The 17,797-nt window shown below is 38.4% G+C and overlaps 1 non-coding gene across 1 annotated transcript; it reads right to left on the bottom strand.

The window, feature by feature from the left end:
* Nucleotides 1-12,326: 12,326 nt before the first annotated feature.
* On the bottom strand, nt 12,327-12,409 carry Trnal-uaa (transfer RNA leucine (anticodon UAA)). The gene has a single exon. It is a non-coding gene; the product is annotated as a tRNA-Leu (tRNA).
* Nucleotides 12,410-17,797: the final 5,388 nt, after the last annotated feature.

Raw genomic sequence — 17,797 nt, 5'->3', positions numbered from 1 at the left:
AGTAAACGTTCACGGTAAACGCAATATAAAGTGTATTGTGTCGTTGCAAAAGTTACAACGCTTTTTTGATGTAATTGTGACTGAGATGGAGGTCTTTTTGACATTTTTCCTATATAATATCAAACGTATCAATGGTTTTCATGATTATTTGTCACTTTTTGTTTGATTATTTGTTTTTATGATCATTTGTCACTTTTAAATGATAATTGAAATGAGTTTAAAAAGATTACGATTGTAAATACTGTTGTAAGTATTTGAGTAACGGACACTTAAGTATTGAACATCCCTGGGCTCAAATATCTGCCAATGAAAACAGGTCCGCTTGAAGAGGCAGAGAAGAAATGGAACGCGAGTGGTCGATCCTCCGAAGCATCCGAGCACCAAAGCCTCTCTTCGGGCAAGAGTTCCCTCAAGCAAGGCTCGTCCGCAACGGAGTCTGGCGGAAACCGAAAAGAGGCCAAAAACGTCCAATTAAATGAAAGAGCTGAACATGTTTGTATATTTGCTGTCATTTCTACCATTTCCTGAATATTGTTTAATTTAGACCCTTCCTTGTAAAATGGGGGAAAGCGTTACAAGGAACAATATTCGTATGCGCTTAACCACTGAATGTATTTTTTGTTTGGATGGAACTTCTCCGTGATGGGCTTAACGGATCCTTTTTGGCACTTTCCATTGTGGATGAATTGTATTAAATCTAATAAGAAGATTTTTACAAGCATAAGTTAATTTTTTCAGTCATAATTTGTACGTCAAGGCCGCCTAATAAATCACATTTGCATGCAATCTCTGCTCTCAATCGGCAGATTGCTCTTTTTAATTAGTTCTGTCGGTCCAAAGTTTGTCTTGCCACTAAGTATAACTGAGTTTACTGTCATTGAGTGTCAATGCATCTAGGATTTTCTCGAGATGGGGCGGATTTTAAAAAAAATTTCGAAAATTTTGTCGACATTTTTATAGGTCGACCAAATTGATTTTCTGAGCTCTCCAAAATCACTATAAATGCAACATTTTGACCAAATTTTCTGCGCGGCAGGCAACTTCTTTGAAAAAAACATGCCAAAAAGGCGTTTTTAAGCACTTTTTGGAAAAAATTTTTGATCAAAAAATTGCGTTTTTTCGGCGCTTGCACCCCCGTCAAAAATTAGTATATGTTGGCGCCAAAGGTGCCTTTAGAAACACTTTAGGGTTAGGCAGCCAAAAATGGATGTCTCAAAATAGTACAAAGGGGGACCTTTGGGTCGGCAGGGAGTCGAATTCCTGAGAGGGGAGGCGTCCGCCCCTTTCCCCGTCCCTAAATCCGCTACTGTCGACAAAGTTTTCGTAAATTTTTCGAAAATCAGCCCCCCCCCCCCCACCGAGAAAACCCTAGATGTGCCCCAGCCTGCGAAACAGAAATTTTTTGGTAAAATAGGGTCCTCATAGTAATTTCAGAGAACTCGGAAAATCAGAAATTACTTGACCTAAAAACAGATCCAAAAAATTTTCATTTTTTTTCTCGAAAAACCGCCACCCTTACCCCCAAGAAAAATTTCAGCTGGTCGTGAGCCTTGTTTTTTTTTCTGGAAGAAAAATCTTGATATTTTTATGCTTTCAAATTTGATTTTGTGCATGTTTTTTTTCTGCAGATTTGGACGCCGAGGAAGAATTTGAAAATGCGGCTAAAAGAAGAAATCGGGAGGAGCGCAAAAGACAGGAAAGACTGAAAAAGCTGCAGATGGCTGAACACCTGTGAGTGATTCCTGGGAAGCGAGACGAGTTGATTGCCCCACAATCAGGGATGTTCCACTTGATAATATGAAAAACAAATTTAACAAAGATTCAAACGAACCACGTTGGCTTGATCGAAAAAACTTCAATGCCAAATTAGGATGAAAAGTAGGAATTGAAAGTAAACGTTCACGGTAAACGCAATATAAAGTGTATTGTGTCGTTGCAAAAGTTACAACGCTTTTTTGATGTAATTGTGACTGAGATGGAGGTCTTTTTGACATTTTTCCTATATAATATCAAACGTATCAATGGTTTTCATGATTATTTGTCACTTTTTGTTTGATTATTTGTTTTTATGATCATTTGTCACTTTTAAATGATAATTGAAATGAGTTTAAAAAGATTACGATTGTAAATACTGTTGTAAGTATTTGAGTAACGGACACTTAAGTATTGAACATCCCTGGGCTCAAATATCTGCCAATGAAAACAGGTCCGCTTGAAGAGGCAGAGAAGAAATGGAACGCGAGTGGTCGATCCTCCGAAGCATCCGAGCACCAAAGCCTCTCTTCGGGCAAGAGTTCCCTCAAGCAAGGCTCGTCCGCAACGGAGTCTGGCGGAAACCGAAAAGAGGCCAAAAACGTCCAATTAAATGAAAGAGCTGAACATGTTTGTATATTTGCTGTCATTTCTACCATTTCCTGAATATTGTTTAATTTAGACCCTTCCTTGTAAAATGGGGGAAAGCGTTACAAGGAACAATATTCGTATGCGCTTAACCACTGAATGTATTTTTTGTTTGGATGGAACTTCTCGGACCCTTAGGTCGGCTGGGAAATTGTCAACGGGATTTGTTCTTCCGGGTCTATGGCAAAAGACCTCAGACATCCGAACTGAAATAATAATTACTTAATTAAAATCTCAATTTCGAACACAAGACATTTTCGAATTACCCGACTCCAACTTAGCTGATAGCAAATTATGATGTTACCGGTTATTAGAAAATCTACGTACAAAAGTGCTTAGTTGATATTGTTGTTGACTCCTGATTTAAAAGATCCAAACAAAGTTTGAAATTTGAAACGCGTTTTTCTCAAAAAAGGTTAAGTTTATTACGTTGAGTATTTTTTTAATTATAAGCAGATTCCGCAACAGGCTAAAAATAGAATTTTCGCGCAATCCGCAACATTACTATTTTTCTTTGATCTTTTTTGTTGTTTTGGATTCGACGGACAAATCGCTACAACAATGTGTTGCTCAAAATTGCTCCAAAAACAGGCAATTTTGCGGAATCCGCAAAAAATTTTGTAGAAATTGCAACAAAATTTGCGAAATCTGGATCAGTTTGTGCAATCTACAAACAGATAAAAGTACATGTGTTTATTAAGTTTAAGCTGTCGTGGAATCCTTAATTGACCGTTAGTTTTTTTTTAGTTAATCAAGTATTACGCTATAACTACCAAGTTAATTAATTGTTCAGAAAGTCAAAGTCGTTATATCAAAAGAAGCATTTTACACAGTTCAACAATGCTCTAGATAGGTAAAACTTTCTAAAGTTTGTAAAAAAACCTTTGGCATTTATTTTAATTTTAAGCAAAGATTTTTTGTACAGTAAAATTGAATTTTTTGGCTATCAATATTAAATCTTTTCTTTTATACATATGCTTGAAAATTCTACAATTCTAGAACATTGTTGGGCGTTGTAAGAGGCTTCTTTTGATATAACTTTCTCATTTTCTTGATAGTTTTAGCGTAATTTTTGCTTAATTTGAAAGACAAAATCGCCAATTTTTGGGGTAACAGATTGGTTGAGAGGTAAAAAAAATGCTTCAAATTAAACCATAGTGAAAACTTAGGCAATTTGTGTTCTCCTCATTTTATGTCTCATTTTGATCCATTTTGATATAAAAAACCAGCACTGTAGCAAAGAAGAGAATTGGCGTTGCTCGCGAAAAATTTCAGTCCATTTTTTTTTCGAATGCTCCTTTGCTTCTAAGTGTGACGAATGCTTTTTAATTTGTTTTTGTATTTCTTTTTTGTATAACTGTCCCTTTCCTATTTCCTACTCACAAAAAAATGGATATGATTTCTTGTAGTACTCTGGAGTAATACTAATAGAGTTCTTCTTTTTCATTCAACTTCAACTCTTTCACGTCAATTAAGTAAGTACTCGTTAACTGAAACTTGATTTTGTTCAATAGTTACATTGAATGTTACATTTTCATAATCTTCAATTTTTTAAACTCAAATATGAGCACTTTCAAAAAATTTTCCAATCATCAAACAAGCTACTAAATTAAAGTTCAACGAATATTTCAGTTCATCAAAACTTCAACAAAAATTAGTTAATGTAACTTGAGCGCTTTTTATACTCAAGAAAATTCAAAAAAAATTTTGCAAATTGAGATGTTAAAAATAAAAAGATCTGCAATGAGTTTGGACAGACTAAATTAATTAAGTAGAGCAAAATTTGTGAAAGAAAAAACAAGTTTTTTAAATGCAGCGACAGGGCAACGTATCTCCGTGATGGGCTTAATGGCTCCTTTTTGGCACTTTCCATTGTAGATAAATTGTATTAAATCTAATTAGAAAATTTTTACAAGCATAAGTTAATTTTTTCAGTCAGAATTTGTACTTCAAGGCCGCCTAATAAATCACATTTGCATGCAATCTCTGCTCTCAATCGGCAGATTGCTCTTTTTACTTAGTTCTGTCGATCCAAAGTTTGTCTTGCCACTAAGTATGACTGAGAAAACTGTCATTGAGTGTCAATGCATCTAGGATTTTCTCGAGAGGGGGCGGATTTTCAAAAAAATTTCGAAAATTTTGGTCAACCTTTTTTTAGGTCGACCAAATTGATTTTCTGAGCTCTCCAAAATCACTATAAAGGCAACATTTTGACCAAATTTTCTGCGCGGCAGGCAACTTCTTTGAAAAAACATGCCAAAAAGGCGTTTTTAAGCACTTTTTGGAAAAAGTTTTTGACCAAAAAATTGCGTTTTTTCGGCGCTTGCACCCCCGTCAAAAATTAGTATATGTTGGCGCCAAAGGCGCCTTAAGAAACACTTTAGGGTTAGGCAGCCAAAAATGGATGTCTCAAAATAGTCCAAAGGGGGACCTTTGGGTCGGCAGGGGGTCTAATCCCTGAGAGGGGAGGCGTCCGCCCCTTTCCCCGTCCCTAAATCCGCTACTGTCGACAAAGTTTTCGTAAATTTTTCGAAAATCAGCCCCCCCCCACCGAGAAAACCCTAGATGTGCCCCAGCCTGCGAAACAGAAAATTTTTGACAAAATAGGGTCCTCATAGTAATTTCAGAGAATTTGGAAAATCAGAAATTACTTGACCTAAAAACAGATCCAAAAAATTTTCATTTTTTTTTCTCGAAAAACCGCCACCCTTCCCCCCAAGAAAAATTTCAGCTGGTCGTGAGCCTTGATTTTTTTTTCTGGAAGAAAAATCTTGATATTTTTATGCTTTCAAATTTAATATTTGTGCATGTTTTTTTTCTGAAGATTTGGACGCCGAGGAAGAATTTGAAAATGCGGCTCAAAGAAGAAATCGGGAGGAGCGCAAAAGACAGGAAAGACTGAAGAAGCTGCAGATGGCTGAACACCTGGGAGTGATTCCTGGGAAGCGAGACGAGTTGATTGCCCCACAATCAGGGATGTTCCACTGGATAATATGAAAAACAAATTTAACAAAGATTCAAACGAACCACGTTGGCTTGATCGAAAAAACTTCAATGCCAAATTAGGATGAAAAGTAGGAATTGAAAGTAAACGTTCACGGTAAACGCAATATAAAGTGTATTGTGTCGTTGCAAAAGTTACAACGCTTTTTTGATGTAATTGTGACTGAGATGGAGGTCTTTTTGACATTTTTCCTATATAATATCAAACGTATCAATGGTTTTCATGATTATTTGTCACTTTTTGTTTGATTATTTGTTTTTATGATCATTTGTCACTTTTAAATGATAATTGAAATGCGTTTAAAAAGATTACGATTGTAAATACTGTTGTAAGTATTTGAGTAACGGACACTTAAGTATTGAACATCCCTGGGCTCAAATATCTGCCAATGAAAACAGGTCCGCTTGAAGAGGCAGAGAAGAAATGGAACGCGAGTGGTCGATCCTCCGAAGCATCCGAGCACCGAAGCCTCTCTTCGGGCAAGAGTTCCCTCAAGCAAGGCTCGTCCGCAACGGAGTCTTGCGGAAACCAAAAAGAGGCCAAAAACGTCCAAAAAACTGAAAGATCTGAACATGTTTGTATATTTGTTGTCGTTTCTACGATTTCTTGAATATGTTCAATTTAGACCCTTCCTTGTAAAATGGGGGAAAGCGTTACAAGGAACAATATTCGTATGCGCTTAACCACTGAATGTATTTTTTGTTTGGATGGAACTTCTCGGACCCTTAGGTCGGCTGGGAAATTGTCAACGGGATTTGTTCTTCCGGGTCTTTGGCAAAATACCTCAGACACCCGAACTGAAATAATAAATACTTAATTAAAATCTCAATTTCGAACACAAGACATATTCGAATTACCCGACTCCAACTTAGCTGATAGCAAATTATGTTGTTACCGGTTATTAGAAAATCTACGTACAAAAGTGCTTAGTTGATATTGTTGTTGACTCCTGATTTAAAAGATCCAAACAAAGTTTGAAATTTGAAACGCGTTTTTCTCAAAAAAGGTTGAGTTCATTATGTTGAGTGTTTATTTTAATTATAGGCAGATTCCGCAACAGGCTGAAAACAGAATTTTTGCGCAATCCGCAACATTACTATTTTTCTTTGATCTTTTTTGTTGTTTTGGATTCGACGGACAAATCGCTACAACAATGTGTTGCTCAAAATTGCTCCAAAAACAGGCAACTTTGCGGAATCCGCAAAAAATTTTGTGGAAATTGCAACAAAATTTGCGAAATCTGGATCAGTTTGTGCAATCTTCAAGCAGATAAAAGTACATGTGTTTATTAAGTTTAAGCTGTCGTGGAATCCTTAATTGACCGTTAGTTTTTTTTTTAGTTAATCAAGTATTACGCTATAACTACCAAGTTAATTAATTGTTCAGAAAGTCAAAGTCGTTATATCAAAAGAAGCATTTTACACAGTTCAACAATGTTCTAGATAGGTAAAATTTTCTAAAGTTTGTAAGAAAACCTTTGGTATTTGTTTTAATTTTAAGCAATGATTTTTTGTACAGTAAAGTTGACTTTTTTGGCTATCATTATTAAATCTTTTCTTTTATACATATGCTTGAAAATTCTACTATTCTAGAACATTGTTGGGCGTTGTAAGAGGCTTCTTTTGATATAACTTTCTCATTTTCTTGATAGTTTTAGCGTAATTTTTGCTTAATTTGAAAGCCAAAATCACCAATTTTTGGGGTACAAGATTGGTTGAGAGGTAAAAAAAAAATGCTTCAAATTAAACCCTAGTGAAAACTTAGGCAATTTGTGTTCTCCTCTTTTTATGTCTCATTTTGATCCAATTTGATATAATAAACCAGCACTGTAGCAAAGAAGAGAATTGGCGTTGCTGGCGAAAAATTTCAGTCCATTTTTTTTCGAATGCTTCTTTGCTTCTAAGTGTGACGAATGCTTTTTATTTTCTTTTTGTATTTCTTTTTTGTATAACTGTCCCTTTCCTATTTCCTACTCACAGAAAAATGGATGTGATTTCTTGTAGTACTCTGGAGTAATACTAATAGAATTCTTCTTTTTCGTTCAACTTCAACTCTTTCACGTCAATTAAGTAAGTACTCGTTAATTGAAACTTGATTTTGTTCAATGGTTACTTTGAATCATACATTTTTATAATCTTCAATTTTTTAAACTCAAATATGAGCACTTTCAAAAATTTTTCCAATCATCAAAAAAGCTACTAAATTAAAGTTCAACGAATATTTCAGTTCATCAAAACTTCAACAAAAATTAGTTAATGTAACTTGAGCGCTTTTTATACTCAAGAAAATTCAAGAAGAGTTTTGCAAATTTAGGGGCATCCGCGGTATGAAAAAAAATCGCAAAATTTCTGTAAATACTTTCTCTTTAACACTGTCTTTAGCGCAACTATGATATTTAAATAACATATCATCAAAACACTCTTTACAAAACAATTATGTTTTGGTGCAGTAAGTTTACATATTAATACTTCACTGCAAAAATCAACTGAAAAAAATACATTGCAATTTTTTTAAGTTTTCATTTTTTGTTTTTGATAACCGAGAGCATTTGATTGTGATGTTTATAAAATCTGTCTAAATTGGGTACACAAAAAAATGGAAAAAAAATCGATTTAAATTGATTAAAACTCACTTTAAAACTCACTAAAACCGACTTCAATCATTTTTAAAACAAATTTTATACAGTATAGAAATTGATAGCCCATTTAGATGCATAAATAGATTTAGACTGGGCTAACTGAGTTTTTACAGTAGAAAAAAAAACCTTTTCTACCTTTTTAACTTGATAAATTGGGCTTTTGCAAGATAGTCCAAGGTTTTGAAGTTCATCAAAACTTCAACAAAAATTAGTTAACGTAACTTGAGCGCTTTTTATACTCAAGAAGAATTTTGCAAATTTAGGGGCATCCGCGGTATGAAAAAAAACTGTGCAAAATTTCTGTAAATACCTTCTCTTTAACAACGGCTTAAGCGCAACTATGATACTTAAATAACATATTATCAAAACACTCTTTACAAAACAATTATTTTTTGGTGCAGTAAGTTTACATATTAATACATCAACGCAAAAATCAAATGAAAAAAAATACCTCGCAATTTTATTTAACTTTCTTTTTTGTTTGATAACCGAGAGCATTTGAATGGAAAGTTTATAAAATGTGTTTAAATTGGGTACACAAAAAATTGAAAAAAAATCGATTTAAATTGATTAAAACTCACTTTTTTTAGTCAAAATCCGTGTGAAAACGAAACCAAAAACTTGACGAAAATGGAATTAATTCGATTTAGAATTGATTAAAAATGATATTTAAAGCTACATTTTCGGATCCAACTAAATCGATTTTATATCGATGCAAATCAATTTTTTAGGCCTTTGCTACATTATCTGTGTGAAATCCATTTATTGTCAGTACGGTAACCACCTCATGGAAATGAGCTGCAAAGTCAACTTAGAAGTCCTTGACTTCATAGTTTTTTCCACTTTTCTGGCAACTTGAAAAAACAATGGACCATGACCTGCACACAATCGATTTTTTCAGTTAACAAATATCAATTCGTTTAGTTTGGCCATTTAAGAGTAGAAGCGTAACAACAGATAAAACGCACAACAGACACTCAACAGATTTATAACAGTCAACGAGATATTGGCAATTGAAAGTCATAATCAGGATGCTGTAATGCTCGCAAAAACTTATTAACTTGTGTTTTTTGTAGTATTTTAAGTGGAATTTGTGAACTCAAAGCTTCAGAACCATATGTTTCTGTAGATGTAACAGAAAGTGTTTGTATTCTGTTCTGTGTTCTTTTTCATCAGGTCGTGACAGATACCCTGGCGCCTCTGATTGACCCGGACGAGGTGGTGAACGAGATAGAGATCCTGGACAGCTCCTCCAGCGACTCCGACCTCAGTTTCGACGATGACGACGACCAGGATGACTCGAAGGACTTGAGCTGCTGCGAGAGGTTCCGGAAGTCCAAGTTCTTCTGTCTCGTGCTGCTTCGGATGGATAGGTGCGTGAGGGGGGGGGGGGTGGTGGTCGCTGTTTTTGCTGCCAAACAGAACAAATGTGACTGAAAACGCTGAAAGTAGCTTTGCTCATAATTTATGCATTAATTGGTACTAGAGAAGTTAAAATAAAGATGAAAAACAGAAACAGCTCACTTTCCTTTTTTAAATAGAATCAAAATGTTGAAACTGTATTGGTGTCAAGCATGATTGATGCATAACTGCCGAATAGGGCAGAAAAACTTTGCAAACCATTTTAGGCAATCAATCGAACATAAAAGTACAAATTGTACCAGTAGTTTCTGTGTTTTGGTTTCCTTAATCTCTCTCACTTTTCCTCCTGTTTATGGCTAATTTGAATCGGTAAGTCAATCCAACCCATTGAGATGTTTTCAGGTGACTTTCGTTGTTCAGTTTAGAGTGGGTGGAAATAGTTGGATTGGTTGTTGTGTTTCAGAGAAGAAGCCTAAGAAGCAGCCGTTCATGTTGCCGGCCTCCTTCGTGTACATAGATTGGCTGCTGGCCATCACCACCATGCAAGCATGCACTGCGCTCATCTCCATGTACGCGGCCATGATCGCATTCCAGGGGGGCAGTGCCCTCATCTCCAAGTGGGTCGTCACCATGATAGTGTCCATGTTCATGTCCATATTCATGATACAGCCATTCAAGGTAACGATACCATATACACTCAGTTTAGTGAAAAAAAACAGTAGCACAAATGATACTGTTCGTGGATACTAATTTGCTGCACTCGTTGAGTTCTCTGAGAAAGATTTAAACTTATTATTTTTTTCATTCTGTCCAACAAAAAATTTGTTTGTTTGAATTATGAAGTTTTACAGTTCATGGTTGCATGTAACAGTGATAGATTTTTGATTCACTGTGTTTGATAGCCTTTAACTTGAGAAGTTTACATTTTTATCAACTTGAAGAGCATCATATTGATGAAATTGATTAAAATCTTGACACAAAAACACATAATTTAGAAAATGAGGATGATATTGAAATCGTTTTCTCTCAAATAATACGTTTCGATTGTTGTTACTGGGGTTCGAACTCTGTGTTCGAACTTTACGTCCAACGCGGTGACCACTCGGCCGTAATATCTTGGAAGCTGTAATCATCAAAAACGCATGGCTAGAAATGAAAATAACGAGAGAACGTCAAGTGTTTGATCGGCATGCCACTCTTGGGATTTATATTTGGTCTCTTTAACTGTCATAACTCTTATCCCATCAACAGAAACAATACAACTCAAGTTTCCCTTTGATATTTTTTGAGAGCGGCAAACTATTTTTTTTTGGAAAAACAGTTAAGTTATCAGCTTTTTTTAATCTCATTTTCAAAAACTTTCTGCTACCACTGGTGTTCGATCACAGGAGGAATTTGGACCTGTGGAACCTATGTCCAACGCCTTAACCACTCGGCCATAGTAGTTTACTTTCATAGCTTACCAAAACACGATTGCAGAAAAGCAAGAAGATTCGCAAAAATGTTTAAAGAAAATCTTCTAAGTATTTGATCGGCATGCCACTATTGGGATATATAAAAATTACTTGATCTCTTTAACTGTCATAACTCTTAGCCCATCAACAGAAACAATACAGCTCGAAATTTTTTTCGATATTTTTAGAGAGGGGTAAGCAATTTTTTTGGAAAAACAGTTCTGAAACTGAACGAAAAGGAAAAGTATTAAATGTTTTGAGTTATGAGCTTTTGTAATCTCACTTCCAAAAAGTTAATTCTACCACTGGTGTTCAAACCCAGGAGGATGTCTGTCCATTGGAACTTAAGTGCAACGCCTTAACGACTCGGCCATAGTAGCTTGATATCTCATGTTAACAAAAATTAGTTGCTGAAAAGCAAGAAGATTCGCAGAAAAGGGTTAAGAAAACCTTCTCAGTATTTGATCGGCATGTCACTATTGGGATACATAAAAATTACTTGATCTCTTTAACTGTCATAACTCTTAGCCCATCAACGGAAATAATACAACTCAAGTTTTCTTTCGATATTTCTAGAGAGCGGCAAACCATTTTTTTTTGGAAAAACATTTTTGAAACTGAACAAAAAGGTAAATTATCAAATGTTTTGTGTTATGAGCTTTTGTAATCTCATTTCCAAAAAGTTTCTGCTACCACTGGGGTTCGAACCCAGGAGGACTTCTGTCCATTGAAACTCAATTTCAAAGCCTCCACTCGGCGATAGTAGCTTGACAGTTTGACTCATCAAAAACCATTGCAAAAAAGCAAAATGATTCTCTAAAAGATTATGAGAAAACAACAAAAACTTCACATGTTTGATCGGCATGCCACTCTTAGGATAATTAAAAACAATTGGGTTCTTTGACTATCACAACTCTTAGCCCATCAATAAAAAAATTGTAACTCAAATTTTTCTTTTTATGTTTTTGGGAGAGGGCAAACATATTTTTTCGGAGAAAAATCTGATACTGAACGACAAGATAAAAAATTGAATGTTTTGTGTTTTTTTTAAATCCCATTTTCAAAAAGATCTTGCTCTCACTGGTGTTCGAAGACAGGCGTCCTTCTGTCCATAGGAACTGAAGCCCAACGCCTTAATCACTCGGCCATCGGAGCTTAATTCTTGATCTCACCAAAAAAACTATTGCAAAAAAGCAAAATTATCCGCTAAAAGATTATAAGAAACAACAAAAAACTTTTTTTAGCGGCGTGCCACCCTTGGGACAAATAGAAATTACTTTGGCTCTTTGACTATCGTAACTCTTAACCAATCAATAGAAAAAATATAACTCAAAGTTTTCTTTTCATATTTTTTGAGAGGGCAAACAAATTTTTTTTTCGGAAAGAGTTCTAAAACCGAACGAAAAGATAAATTCAAAACTGTTTTGTGTTATGAGATATTATCATTATCTGATTTTCAAAACGTTTCTGCTACCACTGGGGTTCGAACCCAGGAGGACTTTTGTCCATTGGAACTTATGTCCAACGCCTTAACCACTCGGCCATAGTAGCTTGAAGGAAGTTGACACACTTGCACAGTAGGATATTGCGACTGCGTTTTGATGTTGTTGAAAAATGTTAATTGAAATATAACACAAGATGATTCATACGAATCGGCTCAATTGGCAAATTTCAAACACCTAAAAAAGTAGTCGCAAACTTTTTTTTAAAATCTTGAGCTGAAAAGTTTTCAGATGTTCTTTAATGCCAAAAAATGGCTATTTAAAAGTCAAAAATGCAAAAGTCACAAATACTCCTGATGAAAATTGGGAAGTATAAATAAAATGAAGAGCTGATTTAGATCTTGTTGGCCGTCCTCTTCTCTCTCCTGTGTCAGAAGAGAGCGAAGAAGCGGAACAGCGACACGGCAGTGCTCGAAATGATAGACAGCGAGAACGACACTGAGCAGCAGCAACTAACAGACTACGACAAGGCAAGGGCTCAACTTCAAAATTATAATTCATGCTAAATACTCTTGGCCATATTGGTCAGATTCAGTAGGCGATTGTCTCAAAACAGGGATGACTTAAGTTAAACAATTTTTAGCTTTTTCTTGTGTTCAAAAGCTTAAAACGAGTAGCTTAAAACTTCAAACGCTTCAAAAGCTTTGTTTTAAGACGAGTGCATGTTAAAAATCATAATGAAAAATCCTTTTTGATCTTTACAGGGGTGGATCTAGGATTTTCTTGAGCGTGGGGGTCGGCCTTTTTTTATGTCGACCAAATTGATTTTCTGAGCTCTCCCAAATCACCATAAATAACCAATTTTTTCTGCGCCGCAGGCAAGTTTTTGAAAAACAGGCAAAAAAAAACTTTTTTTTCTGCTCCCTCCCCCCCATCAACAATGAGGGAAACTCGTCATGTGTCAACATGATGCTCCTCCAATTACGTTTTCCCGAAGCTTCCAGTAATGGTTCCACTTCCATCATCACTCGGTGGACTTCATCATTCTCGTCTACTGTATTGTAATCTGTAACGGTTGATCCTCTCTGTTTCTGTCTTTCAAAGTCACTGAAGTTCCCACTCACGTATCCCATGAACTTCCTTCCCAGTATCGATTCCAACTCCTCCTTTGTTCTCTTTGGAACTGCTGAGAAGATCTTACATAGCAACTCGTAAGATTTTTTGGACATTCTCGTTAGTCTCACACACTCTGGCACTGAGAAGGCTTGATCCACGATCGTTCTCGTACTCTTCACATCCACAGCTACGGAATGCACCGGGTATCTGCTCTTGCACATTGGAGCCAATGTCGATCCCACCAAATATCGTGCTCCTGATGGTCTACAGTAAGTCTAACTGTGTCTGATGTTCATTTCCGCCTCGATCGCTTCCCTCCATTTTCCTATGTGCTTCTGCTCATATTGCAAAACTCCTGGGAACACTTCTACACTGATGGCTGTGACCATCTCATGTCTCTGATCTAGATTCAATAGTGACTCTAAAGAACCAAACATGCTGTAGAATCCTAGTGCAGTCACTAGATTTACCTCGGTTCCTCCATGGTAATCTGCGATCAGTTCCGTTTCCGTCCTTGCTTTCATCACGACATTCCCAAACAATATCGTCAATTGCTTGTGTTGTCTCTCTAGGGTTTTCACACAATCCAGACCTCCACAAACGTGACCTTCCAGTCCACAGACTTCCGCCAGACAGCTACCAGGTTTGACCCAGTCTTCTGGTCCCTAGCCAGGCATTTCCACTTTGTCTTCCCCGTTGCTCCTAGAGGCTGTTATCATCACATTATATACGATGTTCAGGTCACGCAGGTTACAGTCTGCATTCAGCTCCCTCTGCACATCTTGTGTCGCCCGTAATATCGAGTCAGCATTGGGACTAGGACACCATGATGGTCTCATCAGTTCCCACACTACCATCACGCTCGTTCTCAGTAGTTCATCTGAGAATCCCAACCCAAACTCCACTCTTTTGTCGGATTTTGGTACTGAAGGTGCAGTCACCTCTTCTTCCAAGACCAGTCCCAATTTGGTCTGCGGATTATTAGCGCTCTTGATCGTTACAATTCTCGACGTCCAGAATCTCAGCAACACTTCCTGCTCGTAATCAAAGAAGCAATCGCGTATGCCTTCACTCAGGAAAGGGTTGTACGCTATCCCTATGATTCCGGACACGTAGCTGTACGACTTCTTCCTGATCGGTCCACAGTACTCACTGGATTTCGGTAGTGCCCCCATAGATTCTTTAGTGAGTCTCAGCTCCTTGTTTGAAAATCTTTCTCATGGGCTCTAACTCCTCAGGTTCTTTCATATTCACTCTCATCGGCTTGCTTTGATGCATCTCCAGTAGTGCTAGCGAGAGTAAGGTTTTGCTCGTTCATCGCCCTCCCTCAACTTCCTGACACAGGTCTTCAATGCTGGTACTGAAATCTGCTCTATCAGGAATCGAATGAAACAGAGAGCATCTCTCCGCTTCGCGCACGCTACTGCCATTCCTTCCTGGATTATCAGATCCCTCAGGTTCGTCATCAGGAATACTTTTTCTTCTTTTGACCTTTTTCTTCCTTCTGAGTCATATTCCCCGCGAGTTAGTCCCATCATGCACCAGGCGAACCTCAGTTGTAATTCGGTTCTCACGTAAGGTACTACCATGAGAGCGTGTATTCTTGGCGTGGTCCTCATTTCCTCTTCAAAGTACTTCAACACTACTGCTTTCCATGGAAGGCTCACTAATTGCTCGATCGTTTCCGCCTGCATCTCAGACGACGCTAGAGTCCCGTACGCCTTCTGCTTGAGGGTGGTGCCTCGCAACATCGTCTTCAGATAACTTTCCATGGTCATTTTGTCTTCCAGAGCCATCACATACCCTCTAGCCGAGTTTCGGTATTCTAACATCTCCATGTATCCACCGGCGGGTTCATCTATCGACACAGTCTCCGACACTGTCATTCGGTTATACTCCACTGGTACTAGTTGTCCTGTGACACTTCCCTTTCCATGGTTCATGGGAGATGTTTTAAAGTCTTTCATTGTGCTTTCTCCACATTGGCTAAGTATTTCCATTTCTAAGATTGCTCCAGTCAGAGTGCGGTCACTCCTTTTGGATTTGTTACCTGTTGACTTTATCCCTGCCATGAGAATGGGTGGCACCATCGCTGCATTGGTTAACATTCTGTCTGTGCCATGCAATTGATAATCACCTTGTCCCAAATCCATGGCCTCTTCGACTCGTTTTCGTTTCGCTGAATTGACAATTTTCATTGATACTTCTAAATCCTCCTTCGTCTTTCCTACTCTCCTTGGCATCACTTTGCTGCCTAACTTCATCTTCATCTCGTTGATCTTATCAATCACCAATTTCGATCGCATCGTTCTCCTCCTGGTTCTTGACAGTTACACCACCTCTCCTTTATCATCTTGCGGTGTCATCTTGATGAGAGAGTTCGCCTCACTTTCATCAGCGGCTGAGTCAATCAACAAATCACACAATCTCCCTTCACTTCATCAAGTTTGTCAAGGACTTTCCGCATCAATGGTCGGTTGAGACCTATTTTCAAAATGAACTGGGTCTCATAGCTCTGAACCACTGTCCAGACTTCTTCCATGAACGCCACTCTATCCAATCTACATCCCGTCGTACTTTCATGGTCTCGGTGATGTACTTCCCACTCTCCTTCGGGCAACGTTCCCAAGAAATACTCTGGCAGAGCACTCTATTCTTCTTCTCCTAGGTGATTCCATGAGAATCCTTTGTTCGTTATTTCTTGAATTGCCAGTAGAGCTGCTCTCAGGCAATTTCCGTTTCATTTCTGTAAAGGCTATCGGATGTTCCAGTGTCGAAGTGCCTTCATCTGCTGGCTCAGTCGCCTCCAACGTATCCGCGTTGTTCTCAAAATCACTGAGGAAATTGAAATTCAGGCTGGATATTCCTCCTGTCGATTCCCTGTCGTCTTCCCCACCAGCTTGATTTGCATCTTGTTGCATGGGTTCTTCCGCTTGACGGCTTCCTCCCTGCCCGTCATCTCCCTCTGACATATCCTTCTTCAAGCTTGAGGGTCCTTGCTTTTCATTGTCGGTCCCTTCCGGAAATTTCGGTATGATCAGTGTGCTAGCCGATCCATCTTCCTCTTCTCCATGGACCACTTTGATTTCCTCACAGTCGAAGGGTGCTAGGAAGGTTCTCGCCTGCAACGTTCCTCCTACTTTCAATTCCGGTTTCACACTAGTCAGGATCAAGGAGTCCTCAGACAGTTCGGTCCTGCCTCTCATCTTCATAGGCGCTAAGCCTATTCCCGCCCATTCCTCGGCAAATTTTCCAGTCTTGGGAGTCGCGGCGTTGCTTATTCGCCTTCTCGTCGCTTGATCCGTGTACTGTAACACGGCGGCATTCCTCCCCACAAAGTATGGATCCATCGTTCCCACGAATTTCCCTATTCTCCTTTCATTGGTTTCAAATGCTCCCAACCTAGGAATATGTACCACGGAGACTGCTTCGAGCAACATCCTTCTTATCAGAGGGAATTCAAGGATTTCTTCCGGCAGCTTCTCGTAATCACCCCAATCTTTCGTCTCTTCTCTCACCTTGTGATATGCTGCAGTGAGACGAGGAACTCTGGTTATCTCACCATTTGTCTTATCATAGGGTCTCAGATTCCAAAGCTTCGAAAACACCTCGACGTGTCCTCTCTCTACTTCTCCCATGCGATCACGGAAGTGATCGTCAAAATTGATGACCGTCATTTCTGGCTCTGATATCTTCGCAAACAACAGATCTTCCCTCATGAGCTCCCGCAACACGTGCTGCTCACACCAGTTCAGCGCACTACCGTCCACTGCTGATATGAGGTTCAGGTGCAGCACCAAACTCCTATATGCCTCCACCTTAACATCAGGGAACGCAAATGTGACTGCTGGTCCATAGATCACTGTCACAAACTCCGTGGCTCCTCTGATCAACGCTAAGGGATCGGTCCTCATAGCCAAGCTCAGGTCGGTTAGTAGGGGCATGCTCCCAACATGTCGTCTCACATCTGCTTCTCTTTCGATAGTCTCATCTTCTCCCGTTCCAAAGCGATTTTGTTGTAAGAGATATTGGATAAGAGTGTGTCTTAGGTCTCTTATCTTATTCCACGAGTCTTTGGCTTTCTTCATGTCTAATTTTCTCACCTTCTCTCTCATCTGCTCTGGACAACGTGTCAGCTTCATTAATCCTCCCAAGTTTCCGTGGGTAATCGCAATCAACGTTAGAAGCCCGTCTAACCGCAGGTTCTGAACTCCTTCGGTGAGCAGTACCGCCGGTCCTTTCACGAAACTCTCTGCTCCAAACGTCACGAACAAGGCTAGTAGCTCCACAATCGATACTTCCACCACTGCTTGGAGGAATTCTTTTATCAAGTAATGAGAAATTTTCGGGTAAACTTTCGCCAAGACGGACGCGGTCCATC

Source organism: Symsagittifera roscoffensis, unplaced genomic scaffold (genome assembly GCF_963678635.1).
Source record: "Symsagittifera roscoffensis unplaced genomic scaffold, txSymRosc1.1 SCAFFOLD_148, whole genome shotgun sequence".
NCBI lineage: Eukaryota > Metazoa > Xenacoelomorpha > Acoela > Convolutidae > Symsagittifera > Symsagittifera roscoffensis.
Note: the sequence above shows the minus strand (reverse complement) of the source record. Positions and strands in the feature narration are given on the sequence as shown.